We start from the raw sequence: 16,945 nt of genomic DNA on the forward strand, positions 1-16,945 counted from the left end.
TGGGAAACAAAATTCAAACAAGGGCAGAGCCACTGAAGTGAAGCTGGGCCAGAGAATTAAAAGGGAGAGGCACACAGTGAGAGAAATGCTAAAGGAAGCCAATGAGTTTTGTATTCTTTTTGAATTTTAAAAAGTGTCACATTCATTTTTTGAACTTTTCTTAGAGGTTTAGAAAGGTTAGATCTCGGTAAACAAAGACATAGGAAAATTAATTGCTATAAATTACTTAGTTTGACATGCTAATAATATTTACATAACATAGGCACTATTTGGAAAAAGCTATAAAGATTTTGATGATCTCAATGCTTTGGGGAACCTATTTATTTCTACCACCTGTGGCAATATTAGGGTGGGAGATTGTACCCACAAGAGCCAACATAGGGACCAAGTTTACCTAACTAGAACATTTGCATGGTTTGCAAGTGTCTGATTGTGACATGAATAGGGTAAGAGAACTTGAGACCAAGGTTGGCTCAATATTTATATGTAATAGAGCACTGAAAATTTCATTGCTATTATGACAAAAAGCAAGGATAGATAAAATTGGTAAGCTATATTTTTAGTTAATTCTTCTATATTGAAATAAAATTACTGTCTAAAATACTTATGTTTTGGCCAGTGCTATACAGATTCTGCATCCTTTAAGAGTGCTTACTGCTCTTACAGAAATCTTACATCAAAATGACAGAAGATTATACAAATATATGTGGCTGAGTGTTTAGGAGAGTCAGGGACAGTGTTGATGGGATTTTACATGTGCCGCCTTCTCAAATATCAGCTAAAAGTGAAAAGGTGTTCCACATGTGGAAAGGCTGAAGCATACGGAAATAAAAGGATGGTTATAGTCTGGGAATACCATGAACAGTGGAGATCTCAGAGAACTCAGAAGACTCCTGATATAAGAGACAGTGAGATTCAGGGAAACTGGGACAGGGGTTGGACAGAAGGCCAAGCTTCATCACTAACCTTAGCTATTCATCTTTAAAATTAAACATGTCCTCTCATCTTTGTTTTAGTATTCATTAAGTGTTTAGAAACACATATCTTAGAATTGTGTACAGGGCACCATAATAAAAGTAACACATATCTTTGTGGTATAATAATAATCAAATTTATGTGTTCATTCATTTACTTAGCAGTTACTCTTTACTTTGCCAGTAAACCTCAGACATTAAAGATTTCATTGAGCAAGAAATGCCCGTTTGGTCTTCCCTGTTTGTTCTCTGTTGTCAAGAAACTAGGGAGTTGAGAGGTACTGGTAACTGTGGAAGCAGTGCCAAGGTGGTCAAGGATAGATTGCCAGCAGACTAAAGCCGGGAGCATTAAGGTGTAAGTAGAATATAAAGGGACTATGTGAAGAATGAAGGGGCTGTTGAGTAGAGAAAGTGGCGAGAGCATAGGACCAGACCTTTCACTCTGGGCCAGTCAGTGTTCAGCTGACTGATTAAGCAGTGGTGGAGATTCTGACTTTTACTCGTGGGATAGAGGCCTGAATATTATTAGCAAATTGGGGAAGATGGCAGGCTTGTGAGCTCTGAGTTTTGACTGGCTTTGACTCTTGGAGACACAGTGGGAGGCAATAGATTCTAAGGACCAATAAACTGGAAATTCTTTGTAATGTTGGGAGGGAGCTAGGAAAAAATGTGATTAGATCTAGGTATAGATGTCAGTCAAGGCAGCTTCTGATATGCTGTGTGTATTTGTGTGCAGACATTGATAGAGGCTAGCTATGCTGGAAGCAGTCTAGAGGACACAGGGTTTATGTTCTGGAGAGGTTGAAGTGCTCCAATCAGGGTCTGGTGCCTGACTTAAAAGAGGATATATTTTGAGGTGATACTTGATGCTCAGTGGGCTGTGATAGCCAATCAGTAAGGGGTGGGAATGCTTACTCACGTGACTTCTTCCACACATGAACCAGACATATCCTTGCAGCCCAGCATTGGGATGCCATCACTAAGATGGTCTCAGTGATACTTTACATCACTTTACTGGTCTCAGTGATAGCTCTATGCCAGTGGTTCTGCACCTTCTTGATGCTGTGACCCTTTAATATAGCTTCTCATGTTGTGGTGACCACCAGCCATAAGATTATTTTTGTTACTGCTTCATAAACTGTAATTTTGCTACTTTTATGAATTGTAATGTAAATATTTGATATGCGGGATATCTGATATAAAACCCCCATGAAAGGGTCATACTCCCATAGGGGTCATGACCCACTGTCTTACTTAGCGTTTGTACTGCTGTGAACAGACCAAGGAAGTCTTATAAGAACAACATTTAATTGGGGCTGTCTTACAGACTCAGAGGTCCATTATTATCAAGGCAGAAGCAAGGCAGTGTCTAGGCAGGCATGGTACAGGAGGAATTGAGAGTTCTATATCTTCATCTGGAGGCCACTAGAGGACTAACTTCTAAGACAGATAGAATGAGGGTCTTAAAGCCTACTCCTACAGTGACACACTTCCTCTAACAAGCCCACACCTTCTCCAACAAGGCCATACCTACCTAACAGAGACACTCCCTGGACCAAGCGTATTAAAACCATCACAACAGCAGATTGAGGACTACTGATCTATGCTGTTCTTTCAGGAGAAACAAGTTTACACTTCAACATTATAAGTGTCTAAATTAGGGGTTGGGGATTTAGCTCAGTGGTAGAGCGCTTGCCTAGCAACCGCAAGGCCCTGGGTTCAGTTCCCAGCTCTGGAAAAAAAAGAAAAAAGAAAAAAAAATAAGTGTCTAAATTATAACCCAGCTGGGTTTTTGTTGGCATATGAATGAGATTTATTAGTTCATGCTTCTTTTACAGTTTGTAGAATTTGTTTTCTATATTATGGCTCTTTTGATACATAAAATAATAAAATAAAAGCTATATGAGTGTCTGTATATGTGCTACTCACTTTAAATACTCTCTGAATACTGTCTCCTCTTTATTTCTCTTTCTTATTTCCTCTTACTGTAACTACTATAATTGATCTTGTTATGTTTTTACCTAAGATGTTGGAAGTATCTATATAATTTACAAATGAATAGTAACTGTGATATTTTAAAATAAATAAATAGTAGGAATATAAATCTTTCCACAGTGTTTTTACTTGCCTACTATTCATTACATTTAGACTTGGCATGCATTTATCAGTACTGCATTGAGTTCTGTTGCTTTATAGTACTTCACTGTCTAAAGAGAATAGGGTTTTTGCATACCCATTCTCCTATTATAGACATTTTAATTAGAAGCCACCTAACCTAAATTACCTTTCCCTAATCATAGATAGAGTTACTCACTTAACTTTTGCAGTTTACAGGGCTTTTCATTTTTTCCTATGATTATTATTATAGAACTACTTTTCTCAGAATGTTGATCAAAGAAAAACAATATGGTAAAAGAAAATGACAAAAATAGATAGATGTGTGTGTGTATGTGTATGTGCGTGTGTGTGTGTGCGTGTGTGTGTGTGTGTGTGTAAGAGAGAGAAAGAGAGAGACAGACAGACAGACAGATGGACAGACAGACCTCCTAAATTTAGTCACATGAATTGTTTCACCGTGAACACTGACAACCTGAACTACAAGCTCTCTTCTAAATGGAGAACATGTTTCTCAGAATAACTCCAAAGCTCCCATCACAATCCTATGTGCCCTAACTCTACTGAGTTTATTAAAGAGACCAAATAAATTGGTTGCTATCTTCAAGAACAATGTTGAAGACATTAGCATTTTCAGTTCTGCTCAGTGGGTTCTCCTTTAAAGGATAGCTTTTTTATAAAGAAAGGATATTCAATCACATCATGTCTTGGCCTTTCAGCCATGAATTCTGAATTAAAACAAGGCCTCTGTTTTCTGTAATTTTGACTTTCAGGATGCTTAGAGATGCCTTCTTTGTGAGCATGGAAGTCATCATTATATGTTCATCACCAGAGTAAATATCCATGCCCCATATGTCTTCCAGTTACCATTGATGTTCTGAATGTCCTTTAGTAGAAGATGTATCTTTCCTTCTGACTACAGTTAATGCTTATTAAATTTGGAATGATGTAAAGCTCACAAATTACTTGAAGTTAGATGACAGCATTGCCGAGTTCATGGGAAGAAGATGACAAAATCCAAAATACACAAAATGAATTAAACTAGAAAGAATAAAATTTAAAAATCAATGGAAACAACATTGGATAAAGTCAGCTTGACAAGATTTCATGCGAGGAATTGGGAAGACTGTGGATGTCATTTGTGCTGTGCAGTTAAGACTGCATTAAAAGTCACTGACATGAGGTAAACACCATTAGTAATTCAGTAGTAATGAACTGGGTAGCCGTCCCCCAGTTTCATTCAATGGCAAGTCACATGATGAATTTGATTAGATCTCTAGCCTCAGTAATGCCACTGGGACAAGGATAGCTTGAGAATCAGTAGCCTGACCTTCATACTAAAAGGTTTGGAATTGCTGTCACTGAAAAGGTAATAGAAGAGTAATTTCTTTATCAGTACCCACAATCCTGGTACCACAAATGGCCAGCGTTTAGCCTGGAATGCATTGAACAGAATGAAATGCTGTAAATTGTGACTTTGCATATTATCGTGCGAGCAATCTTCTGACTTACTTGTAGATATGTTTCATGACAGTTTTTCCATATGGGACAAATCATATGTAGACAGTTTAAAATATGCCATCTGTTGATGAGAGTAGATCATCCCAGTGTCGGTAAATGCAAATCCTTTGAGTTTGTGCAAGTTGATTTTGAAGTCCACACATGTGCTATGACGTGAATACTTGGGCTGTGGTGAGGAAGCATGGTATCCATGCTGTTACCTTCCTCTGTTCTGTCAGAGACAAACACAGGAGCAGAAGTGTTTCCTTGTGGGGAATCCAGGGACCTGTCAGTAGGATTCGGCAATGACATACCTAACCTACATAATTTTTTCTATGACATGTCGGAATAATGTAGTATTTGTTGGCATCATTGATGTCATTGTTCACTAAAATGTGCACATGTAACTTAAAACATTACTATTAGAGCAAATATTTTAAAGGTAATTTATCTTTTATGAGATTTAAACTATTCATCCCCTTCAGTAATCATAACCAGCAACTGGTGTCTTTGTGGTTTATTTTTCTATGTTGCATGACCTTTTTATTGAAAAAGAAAATGTTCCCTGAACCTTCTGAGGGTCAATCATTTAGAACCTTTCCAAAGGGGAACAGAGCAACCCTTGGGAAATATGCATGCATCTGCTCTATTCAGGAAATCTTGTTTGCCTTTTCAATTTCTTGAGAAATGAGCGATTATAACATGATCTTTAAGCATTGCCTGCAAAAAATCTAACATTTTATTTCATTTTCATCAGATGAATTTCTTCTCCATGTCAAGTTGTGGTTATAGATTAGAAACTTTTTGTCCAGTGGGTAAAACTTTAGGATGTTGATTCAAAATATATTTTAAGAATTGAGACTATTTAAGTACCTACAAAACAGTTGTCTCCCATTCATCAAATAGTGCATTTCAGCAAAGGTAACTCAAGTAACTCAGAGAGAGAGAGAGAGAGAGAGAGAGAGAGAGAGAGAGAGAGAGAGAGAGAGAGAGAGAGAGAGAGTCAGTAGGCAAAGACCTAGACCTTCTTGGTATTTAGGCAGAAATCAAGGCAAGAAAACTTAATTTTCCCAGGACAACAATGAAGATGCTTGTAAGACATTAAGGACCAAGGCGTGTTACATGCACATGTGATGGGAACTGAACACTGACCCTAGATCAGGCGTGCCTGCCTTTCGCACACTTAATACTCTTAGAACATGAGTGACCAGGCTATTGGCCCAAGATGAATGCCTTTCAAGAACAAACATGCTAAGGAGGATTTGATGCCAGAGCCGAAGGAGCACATCAGTACTGTCTGGTGAGACACAGTGTGTGTGCTCGTCGGAAGACTACAGTCCTCCAAGCCCCAACCACACTTTTATAGATTTACTAATTAAGTACTCAGAAATGTTGCTTACTTCAGAGTTCTTTTATTTCTCCAAGGACTGCAACCTTTCTGAAAGTAGTGCGCTATTAGGTTGATGCAATATCCTATTCTATCTCTTAGCTTCAAAAAAAATCTATTTAGTATGTCATATTTGATAGAGTTCACTTGTGGTTTGGCCACATGTCCATTCCAGGTAATGGGAAAAATATACTCTCACCATTCATACCCAGAGTCTTTAAAATAGTATCTTGACAGCAGTCCATCATAATTCATCAGTCCTCTACAGCCTCATGCCTCTCTCATCCATTCTGTACCTCTCTCTCTCTCTCTCTCTCTCTCTCTCTCTCTCTCTCTCTCTCTCTCTCTCTCTCTCTGTGTGTGTGTGTGTGTGTGTGTGTGTATGCCCATATGCCTGTGTGGATATACCTCTCTAGTTCTATCTGTTCACTCCTGGAGGCTGCCTTTTTATGTTGCTTTTAAAATCCAGACACCATGGGCCAGAGAGATGGCTCAGAGTTAAGAACACCGACTGCTCTTCCAAAGGTCCTGAGTTCAATTCCCAGCAACCACATGGTGGCTCACAACCATCTGCAATGGGATCAGATGCCTTCTTCTGGTGTGTCTGAAGATAGCTACAGTATGCTCATATTTATTAAATAAATAAATCTTAAAAACATCCAAACACCAGGGTGGAGATGCCTGGGTCTTCTTGTTGCAACTTTACATATTCTGCTATTAATTGTGCTATTAAACTTCTTTTTCCTCAGTCTCCTCCAGTTTCATTGGCTCAGTGCTATCACTTCCTTCGTTGGTTTGTTTCTCCCTTCCTTCCTTCCTTCCTTCCTTCCTTCCTTCCTTCCTTCCTTCCTTCTTTCTCTCACTCCTCTCTTCCTTCCTTCCTTCCTTCCTTCCTTCCTTCCTTCCTCTCTCTCTCTCTCTCTTTCTTTCTTTCTTTCTTTCTTTCTTTCTTTCTTTCTTTCTTTCTTTCTTTCTGCCTGTCTGTCTGCCTGTTTTTCCTTCCTCCCTCTTTGTTTCTTGTAAAAGTAACTTTTATTTACCTGTTAATTGTTTTTTTTCCCCCAAGGCTTACTGCCTCTGTCTGCTAACTAGGCCGAGTCCTTGAAACTTTTAGCTTCCATACAATCTAATCTAGACCTAGAATGTTTTCAGCCTCTGAGACTTGCTGCAGAACAAGCTCACCCTTTCTAGTTCAACTCAGCAGTTGTGGCTCAAACTCCTCTCCAAGCTGACTGATTCAGTCTAGCTTTTCTCAGTTTCTGAATTGTTCTGCTTGGTCTCACACTGACTTTGCCAAGCTTTTCTAAACTTCTGGCTCCTTTTCATTCTCTGGTTCATTCTGTCTTCACCTGTGTCTAACTTGTTCTCTCTCTGGTCATATTGGAAATACTTTATAGGTATAGACTATGAGACACAATTTCCTAGCAAATTCCCTGATTCTCTGGCTCTTAGATTTTTACCATCTTTCTGCCCCCTCTTCTACCAAGTTTCCTGAGCCTTAGGTGCAGGAGTGATTGAGTGGTTTGTAGATATGTACATTAAGACTGGGCTCCACAGCTCTGCATATTGATTGATTGTGGTTTCCTGCAGCGCTCTCCACGTGTTTCAAAGCGAGGTTGCCTTGATAAGGAGTGAAGGCTACACTTATCCGTGGGTTTAGGAACAAACATTTATATAGACTGTTGTTAAAAAGTATGCTTGTTTAGTAAATTTGTGATTGTCGATTTCCTCCTAATAACTATGATTTCACAAACACTGATTAGGCAACGAGGTGACCAGAACCAGGCATGGCATTACTCAGTTCATTTAGAGAACAGTTGGCTGCTCCCACAGTTTGTGTGCCACTCTTGCACCCACAGACTTATCACACTATGACAGCCATTGGTGTGGTTCATGAAGGTACTTTTTAGTGTGTTTTATATAGTAATACTTTTTAGTATTTTACATCATTAATGATAGTATTAACATGAACAATATGAGCATTGAATTATTTTAAAGAGTTTGAGCTTCTTATTTGTATATAGTATTAGATTTACTGTGAAGTTAGTGGAAGTTAACTAGCTCCCATGTCAAACCCATTCTACTTATGTCCTTAAAGTATACTCCTTAATATGTGGGGAAAAAAACCACTAAACACTGGTTTCGTTATTGGTGCAGGCAGGTAGATCAGGAGATACACAGATACAAAATGTCATCTATTTGTATGTTTGTACATCTACCAAAAATAAAATTGAACCTAATAGGAAGACCCAAATTGTGCTGTTTCAACTTTTTAACATTTGTTGGTTCTTTACAAATTTCACGTCATGCACCCCAATCCCACTTATCTCCCCCTCGTTTCCTACTCACCCTTCATCCTTGCAACCTCCCCACTAACAGAGAAAAAAAATCTAGGTGTGGAACCTATAATGTGTCACAGTATTCCCACAGTATACCTTTTGTTCACACGTCTTTGCTTGAAAATATTCATTGTAATGACTTCTTGGTCTGGTACAAGGCCTCTGGCTTCTGCTACTTGCTTGATACTGGAACCTCCCTGGGTCTCCTCTCAGACATCCTGTTGTTACTCCGTGTCATGGATATCCTATATTTTTGGATCTGTAGGGCCAGCCCATTCATGCATTCCAGCAGTTCATTGATGGGGTAGATGTAGGGGTGGGTCAATTCAAATCCCTGGATCTGGACCTGAAAGGTCTCAACTGGTCAGACTGCTGGCTCTCATGCTTTTCCGACCTCAGGGCTGGCTCGCCAGCAATCCCTCAATCAGACCAACTGTATCCTGCTGCCCAGGCAAATGCAGCACCTGTTCTCCCTATTGTTGCGTCTGGTGAGAGACATGGCCAGTTCTTCTACTCTTATGACCCTAGGGCCAGCTCTCCTGCCTACCATAGAGGACAAGGAACAAGGGAGGGGATGAATCTCTCCTTTCTACAGATCACTGCCCAGCAGACAAAAGGTAGGGCTGCCTAACCCATGCTCACACCTTCGGGGAAGGATCACTTGTGCTCCGGTCCACTATGGTCAGCTCTACTGTGCTGCCCAGGAGAGGCACAGGGCCTGCTCTCTGGAGTGCTGCAGCAGTGAGGAGCAGGGCCAGCTCACATGGTCTCCTGCCTACCACAGGTGGTGATGGGTGAGAGGGGAGGAGGGCCAAATCTCCCATGCTTCCGTCCTCAGGGGAGCCAGCTCACTGGCAACTCCTGCAATGTGTGAGAACCTGATCTCCAAGTACTACAGCTGGCTATGGGTGGGATCAGCTACTCTGCTCTCTTGCCTCCAGGGCCAGCTCTCCCACAATACCCAGGTGAGGGGTGGGGTCAGTTCTGCACAGCCCTCAGACATCAACATGTCCCCAAGTGGCAGCCTAGACCAGGGATGTCTGCCAGGACTTTGGTGGTAACAGACTCCTGCTGCTGCAGGGCCATGGATTCAGACATGGACCCTGATAGTAGCACAGGGCAAGACCTACCATGGTCCCAGTTGGCATCAGGCTGTTCGTCACTACCCACAAGTTTCCAGTTCTACCTCTCTTCACAGTACACACATTCTATGTCCTGCTTGTACACTATGGCCCTAGAAAGAGATCATCTCAGGCATGATCTGCCCCTCCCCTTGGGCCTGCATATCACCAGACTGGTGACCACCTCAGGCTAGCTTCCTGTCTGAGCCTCCTGGAACCAGACTGGTGGTTAACTCTGGCTTGTTTTTTCAGGGACTATTAGGCTACTAATCATTCTGGTGTTCATAGGTCAGAACATTGAGGGGACATAGCCCCTCTCCTTTCTGCCACCTACTGACTCATATATGACACAGAATGGTTTTGTTTTCCTAAATGCACATTTAATTCCATGCACTAAAGTGAACAGATTTTAATTATACCAATTGGTATTTGGGAGATTCTGTCTTGCTTTATATGATAAGAGCTTATTCCTTGTAAGTGACAACTAGTACGGCTTTGTATGAATGTATGAATGCAATCTGTTGATACAGCTAGTGGCAGACGTTATTTCCATGTTCAAGATTTTTAAAAAGTGTTGTGCCTTTCTTTTTGGCTAACTCTTTAAAATGATATATAATTTACATTTTTTGAAAAATACACTTAATAGTACAATTGCTATATTTAAATTTCTTATTACATTTTATTCATTTCTCTCTCTCTCTCGTGTGTGTGTGTGTGTGTGTGTGTGTGTGTGTGTGTGTGTGTGTGAGGACAACCTGTAGGTGTGTATTCTTTCCTATCATGTGGGTTTAGGGTATCAAACTAAGGTCACTATGCTTGATGGCAAGTACTTTTGTCCACTGAGCGAGTTTTTGGCTCCTAAGTCTTTTACTAAACATTTTAAGAAAATTGTGCTAAGTATATAACACTCTAGTTTCTTCACACTCTTGCCGACTCTCTTTAGCTTTTCAGTGTAAGGCATTCCTGGAAGTAAATGATGTAAATGGAGTTTTAATTTTCTGTTCCCTGATGAATAATAAACCTAAGCATGTTTTGAGATGCTATTAAAAATTCACACTTTTCTTATGATTTATCTACTCAAATCTTTGTCATTTTAAAACTTGAATTGGATGCTTTCCTCATCTTGAGAATATTTATATTTCTCAGAATATATACATATATCTCAGAATATATACATAATCAGAATATATATCTCAAAATATATACACGTATATCTCAGAATATATACATATATCTCAGAATATATATATATAATCAGAATATATCTCAGAATATATACATATATCTCAGAATAATATATATAATCAGAATATATATCTCAGAATATATACATATATATCTCAGAATATATACATACATATCTCAGAAAAAAATATATATACACACACACATTCTATATTCTGGTTAAATTCATTTGTTAAACATATTTATTGTGAATATTTGTTTCCCATTCTGCATTTAATCTCCTGACAATACACAAATTTAGTAAAGTATAGTTTTTAATTTCAAGCTAGTGGATTTTTTTAATCCAGTTGAAGAAGTCTGGCAATTCAGTGATATAATGCTACTTATTTACTTCTAAAGGTTTTAGACCTCGACTTTCATATTCCTCCAATGTTATAAACAGTGATTTTTAATCTTGTAAATTTTGGCACCTTGTGAAAAAATAAAGCTAATCAGATATCCCATTTTCACCATTTTCCCTGCTAGATTCAATATTTATTGATGTTTCTTATACCATAGAGAGCTTAAATGTGTTAATTTTTTTAATACTTGCTTCTGTTTCTCTCTTAACCCAGCTAGCTCCCAAATAATTGAGACTGGAGTATTTTATTTATTTACCAAGCTTTAAGGGCACAACAACTGAGCAGTATTAATCTATTTTAATCCTCTAAAATAGTCTACCTTCCAGCCAAAATCCTGGACATGTTTGCATTATATGACTTTTTCTGCTAGAGCTGTTTGAGCTGTTTTCTCATAGTGTCTCCTGCTCTCTCTGTCTCTCTCTGTCTCTCTTTGTCTCTCTCTGTCTCTCTCTGTCTGTGTGTGTGTGTGTGTGTGTGTGTGTGTGTGTGTGTGTGTGTGTGAATCATCGGCTGATCAGCTTGTTTATTAACCAATCAGGGAATGATTGGGAAGCAATATTTTTCAAACAGATAGGAGGGTACAAAAATCATCATTTGATAATACAAGGATAATTTTTCCACAGGGCACAATAACATTATACCTACATGAAAGTGCTCGATTTCCTGTATTACCCTAGTCATTGGATCTTGTTATGTTTTAGAAGAGTCTCCTCACTGTCTACCAAGCTATCATTTATCATCCTATTGACCGACTTTTGTCTCTCTGCTTAGCTAGGTTCCTGCTTATAGGTGCTTTACAGTAAATTGTGTTCTTTTATTTGACTTTTGGATTGTTCCATATTTGCCCAGTGTGTTCCATTTTGGGTTACATATTTCTTTGTTTTAAAATAGGTTCATCATTTAAAAAAATAACTTTGGTATGTTTTTGCTTCCTAAGACGAGTCAAGCTCATCTTAAACTTTTTCTCCCTCTGCTGTGCTCATCCATTCCTCCCAAGACCCCTGGCTCCTTGGTTCGTTCTAAAGGTAAATGTTTTGAAAAGTATTCTGAATATCGAGTGTGCTCATTGCTTTTGGGAATAGTCTTAATTGAATGTTTTCCTTTAGTGGGTTGAGGCTGAATATGAATTTATACTAACCTTTCATCTTTATGAATTTTCTTATGAAATTATTTAAAAGGGTATATTCATTTCATGCCAATCTCATAAGACTCTTCTGTGCCTTCCTCCCTTTAATATTTATATTACATATTCACATGTGAGTAACTTTAAAGTATTTTTCTCAAATTCTGACTTGGTTTATGATGTTTGTTTTGTTTATTTAATAAGGAGGCAATACAAAAGTAGAGTATTCTCATTGGTTAAAGTAAAATGTTCTCATAGATCTTTTTTTCTTAACTTCCACTTAGTCTTGATAATTTTATGTATATTTAAGATGTGAGCCTAAGAAATTAGCATTGGTACAACTTGAAACTAAACAGTATTTTATCCAGCTACTCACTAGCATCTGTTTTCTTTTCTGTGATCATGCATTGCATTTGCTCTCAGTGTCTCCTCTTCTCCAATCTTTGGTAGATTCACATCTTTCCCTGTCTTTTATCATCTGCATAATTTGAAGTGTACTACTTGTTTGATATTTTCTAGTGACTGGATTAAGGTTGCAAGTCATAAAACTACCATAGCATTAGCGCATTCTCTTCAGTATCATGTAAGGGGGATATGGTAATGATGCCATATTATTTGTAATTATAATTTTCATCTTTTAATTAAAGTCATGTCTGACAGACTTCTTTAAAGTTACTGTTGCTTGGTTAAAAATAGAACGTACGGTGGAAGATGCATTAAGAGCTATGCAAATGTTCTGTATCCACTCTATCTGCCTATAGTGTAATATCTATTCTGTGGTTCTTGCCTACAGCAATTATATCTGTAGTGTTGGCAAACTCATTTATTATTTCTATATATCACTATAGACATCTTTCTCTAATCCAAAACTGTTCCTTTCCTTCAGTGAAAGGTCTGATGGCTAAGGGTGTTCATTCCCTGTCTTGTTACTGATTTTGGCCATTGTCAATAGGAAAAAGACATTTAGGTATGTATATGAATACAAGACTCACACTCATTCTTTACTTTTTATAGATGTATATTGTAGCCTGTCTTTGGTCACTTTTCGGTTCTTTTCTTCTTCCACCCTTCTTCACATGTTTCCTACCTTTTCAACTCCCTAAGAGTGGATAGGAGAGAAAAAAGAACAGAGGCGTAAGGGGATGACATTATTGTTAGACTACTTCATGCTGATTAGGGATGTCTAGTCTTGGGGGCAAGTTTGATCCTTACTGCAAAAATATCTAATTTCTTCTTGCTGCTTTTCTCTTTGCTCTTGACTACTTAACGGACCACAGCAAACAGCAACCAAGAACCAACTGCAGCCCACCGCCACCTCTCGGACCCCTAGCATGTATATATCCTCTGGACAGTCCCCAGGGTGCCAACTGTCACACTCTTGTAGAAAGTATCCGATGCTGTGGAATCACAGAACCCTGCACAGAGCACGAGGCAAATCATGGTCAACTGCAGTGGACAGTCTGAAGTAGCCCCACGTCATATACCTGGGACTTAAAACAAAACCTATTACTATACTATTTATATGTTTTCAAAGAAACCAAAATTCTCACTGTAGTATATATAATAGTCCATGCTTGTGTGTCCGGCCCACGGGAGAGCCTCAGGGCTTATTCTAGCTTTTATCATGTCTTAACTGGGAATTTTTTAGCACGGTTTCTTTAGCTCTAATGTATTTACACATTACCTACCATACATATAATTTCAGTAATGCTAAACAAAATTCTTAAGAGGAACAAATTTATTTATCAGCGGAAGGATTGTTGTGTGGGCTTCTTTACCTCTATAGCTTTACCATGGTTCAGGCAAAACACTATTTTTCAATGCTACCTGTCCTTCCTTTTAAATACGTATTTCAGTATTTTGGTTTTGTATTATTCTAGCAGGCTATATGAATCAACCCTTTGTTGTATTTTTGAGTAATGTTTAACTATATGGATCTACCACAGTTTGTCTGGCATTAAAATATTAATATGCCTACTTTTGGGGGAACTCGGAGGTTGCTGCATTACACCATAGGTTTATGAGAAACTGCCAAGTGCTTCCAAAGTGACATTTTCATCCTGTCTTCACATTGCAGAGCCGCAGTTTGCCCCCACCTCCTTGCAAAAAATTTTCAATGACTGTTCTTTTCCCCCCACACTAATGGAGACAGAAGGTGAACATTTTTAATGGTTTTTATATTAAGTATTTTTTGTACACTCAGTGTATTTTCTTTATGAAAGGTAAGATTTGCAACAATTTGCTCTTAGTCTACGGGTTCTCTTTAAATTTTTTAATTTCTTTATATAGATATGTTTGTTGTTTATTGGAATATAATTTGGCCATATAAGACATCAGATGTGCCCTTAGCCAAGTTATAAAGGATAATTTTCTAGAATATGGATTTTGTATCACATTTGGAGAGCAGTACCTGATACATGGATTACAGGATGAGTCACCCGTTTCTCCCTCTACTATTTGGATAGTTTCATTTTTAAATTCATTTTTCATGCACTTTGAGTTTATTCTAGTATATCGCATGAAGAATAGATCTATTATTATCATTTTCCAGATGGCTGAACAATTACTCAAACAGTACTTAAGAGTATATCTTGGCCCTAGCGGTTTGAGATGTCACCTTGATCATGTGCTAGATTCCCAGAAGTTGTTGGCTCTATTTTGGGCCTCCTTATTCTGCCTCCTCTGTGTACCACACACCAAAACCCACACTGCTTTAGGTTAAAGGAGACATTGTATCATATTTCAATACCACAGAGAGCTAGATTTTCCCCAGATCTCTTTTTGCTGCTTATAAAGTTATTTATATATAATCATTTTATCATTTGAGTATAGTTATTTGTTCATCTATCTTTGGAAAAAAAGCTTGTTATGGTTTTCACATTAAGCCAATAATTAATTTTCAGAAATCTGAAATTTCAGTATTTAAGACTTTATAATTACAAGAATATTTAATTCATACTATTCCTCATGCATCTCTTTTAAAGCTTTCTAAATTAAAAATCATTTCATTTCATGAGTATTTGTAATATATTACAATTTACATATATTAATATATATTATAATTTCTGAGAATGTTTATTGTATTTTGAATCAAGTTTTCTCTTATATACTATCCTTATAAATTCTTATTATATAAAGAATTTTTATCTTTGCATATAGGCTTTTATAATTGACAAATACTTTTTTATTTTTATAGTTTACCATTTATTATCCAGACATTTTTGGATATATATTCAGGTCATTTACAAACATACTTTTATTTCATTTTTCATATCTAATTACACTGATTGACATCTGCCATTCAATGTTAGTATAAGAATTTAAAGTAGATTTGGTTTAACTGCCTTCTTCTTGGTTTTAATAAGACTATTAATGATTTTTTTTCTAAGAATGAATAAAGGTGTGTGTATGCATGTGCGTGCGTGTATGAGTGCATGAGTGCATGTGTGTGTGTGTGTGTGTGTGTGTGTGTGTGTGTGTGTGTGTGTGTGTGTATCTGTCTATTGGTCTGTATTTACCTACTCCTACTCCTATAAAGGGTTATTAGAAGAGAGTATTGTATCTTGCAAAAGCCTTTTCACATCTAATTGAGTATTTCATTTTATAGACTGCATTGTATCAGTTCTATATTCTACAGCTACAGTTTTCTTCTCTCCTGAAGTCACCATTATTTTACTTATAGTTTTGTTATTTTATACTGAATTTATTCCCATGCCATGGGTTTTTGTTTCTTTGGTTTCTTCTGGGATATCTTTTTCTTCTATGCAGCCTCCTCTTCTGGCTTTGGATCAGTTCTGTCTCAGTGAGGAGCATCTCAATGTGGCAGGGGGAGCTCATGTATGGGTTAATCCGGCCATGAGCGCTGTAGGTTCGTCGGCGCCATCTTAGGTGCCATGTTTGCCTGGATGTGTTCAGTGATAAAGAATCCACGTCTAAACCCTTAAGTTCAGCATTACTCTCTGCATTTTTAAGCATGTGCAGCAAAAATTCAGCACTCTTTTTTGGCCACCATCCCTGTGTCCAGTCCCACTGTTTAGCCTGGGCACAACTACCGACTCCACCATTATACCACCATAATGGCACACACTGCTTCTTTAAAGTGACATCCTTCAGATACTTGGTGGCTTTGCGGACATGCATACCCTTGATGGCCTGGGCAGTTTCCTGGGTGCTCTGAAAGTGAACACGAAGGTTTGAACCTCTTGACTTGCATGATTTTGTGGGGATTTCTGGGTCAAGAGAGTAGCGAACCATCTTCACAGGTCACCTCTGGCCGCTCACAGGAAGAGTACTTTAGATCTTTTTTTTTTTTTTTTAACAGTGGTCACAAGTTCTTTTCAATGTTTTGCATAGTCATTTTTCTGAACCATTGTCTCTTTGTCTAAGAGTTCTTATTAAACGACAACGAGGAGAATTCAGATTCTGTTGTCTCACTGAAGGATGCTAAATGCTATTCTACTAGGCAGTCATGCAGCTGCCATATCATCTTCATCTTCCACAAGCTTGGCTTCCGGTTTTTCTCCCAGCCAAGAACTATTTCTTCGTCACAGCCAAGGCTTTCAGTTTTCCAGAATATAGATGTTTCACAAATTGAATGAGAGATTTACCCAGTCCCTCTGACTTCTAATGATGCTGCTGGAATTTTCCATCATCCTTTTTACTGTCTCTGTATATTTACATCTCTGTCTCTACCTCTCTCTTTCTCACTCACTTATAACTTAACACGACAATATGCAGTTATGAATCATGCATTTTACCGCAATTTTATGCATATTCTTGAACTGTCCACTCTGAATGACT

At 38.1% G+C, this 16,945-nt stretch overlaps 1 protein-coding gene and 2 pseudogenes across 1 annotated transcript in view; 1 reads left to right on the forward strand and 2 right to left on the reverse strand.

Annotated features, from left to right (window-relative positions):
- Positions 1 to 16,945, forward strand: part of Trpm3 (transient receptor potential cation channel, subfamily M, member 3) — an 870,412-nt gene that overhangs the window by 88,061 nt on the left and 765,406 nt on the right.
- LOC120100459 (small nucleolar RNA SNORA17) lies at positions 9,691 to 9,843 on the reverse strand (annotated as a pseudogene).
- LOC134484829 (large ribosomal subunit protein uL22-like) lies at positions 15,849 to 16,425 on the reverse strand (annotated as a pseudogene).

This window comes from Rattus norvegicus, chromosome 1 (genome assembly GCF_021556685.1).
Source record: "Rattus norvegicus strain SHRSP/BbbUtx chromosome 1, alternate assembly SHRSP_T2T, whole genome shotgun sequence".
NCBI classification, from domain to species: Eukaryota; Metazoa; Chordata; class Mammalia; order Rodentia; family Muridae; genus Rattus; species Rattus norvegicus.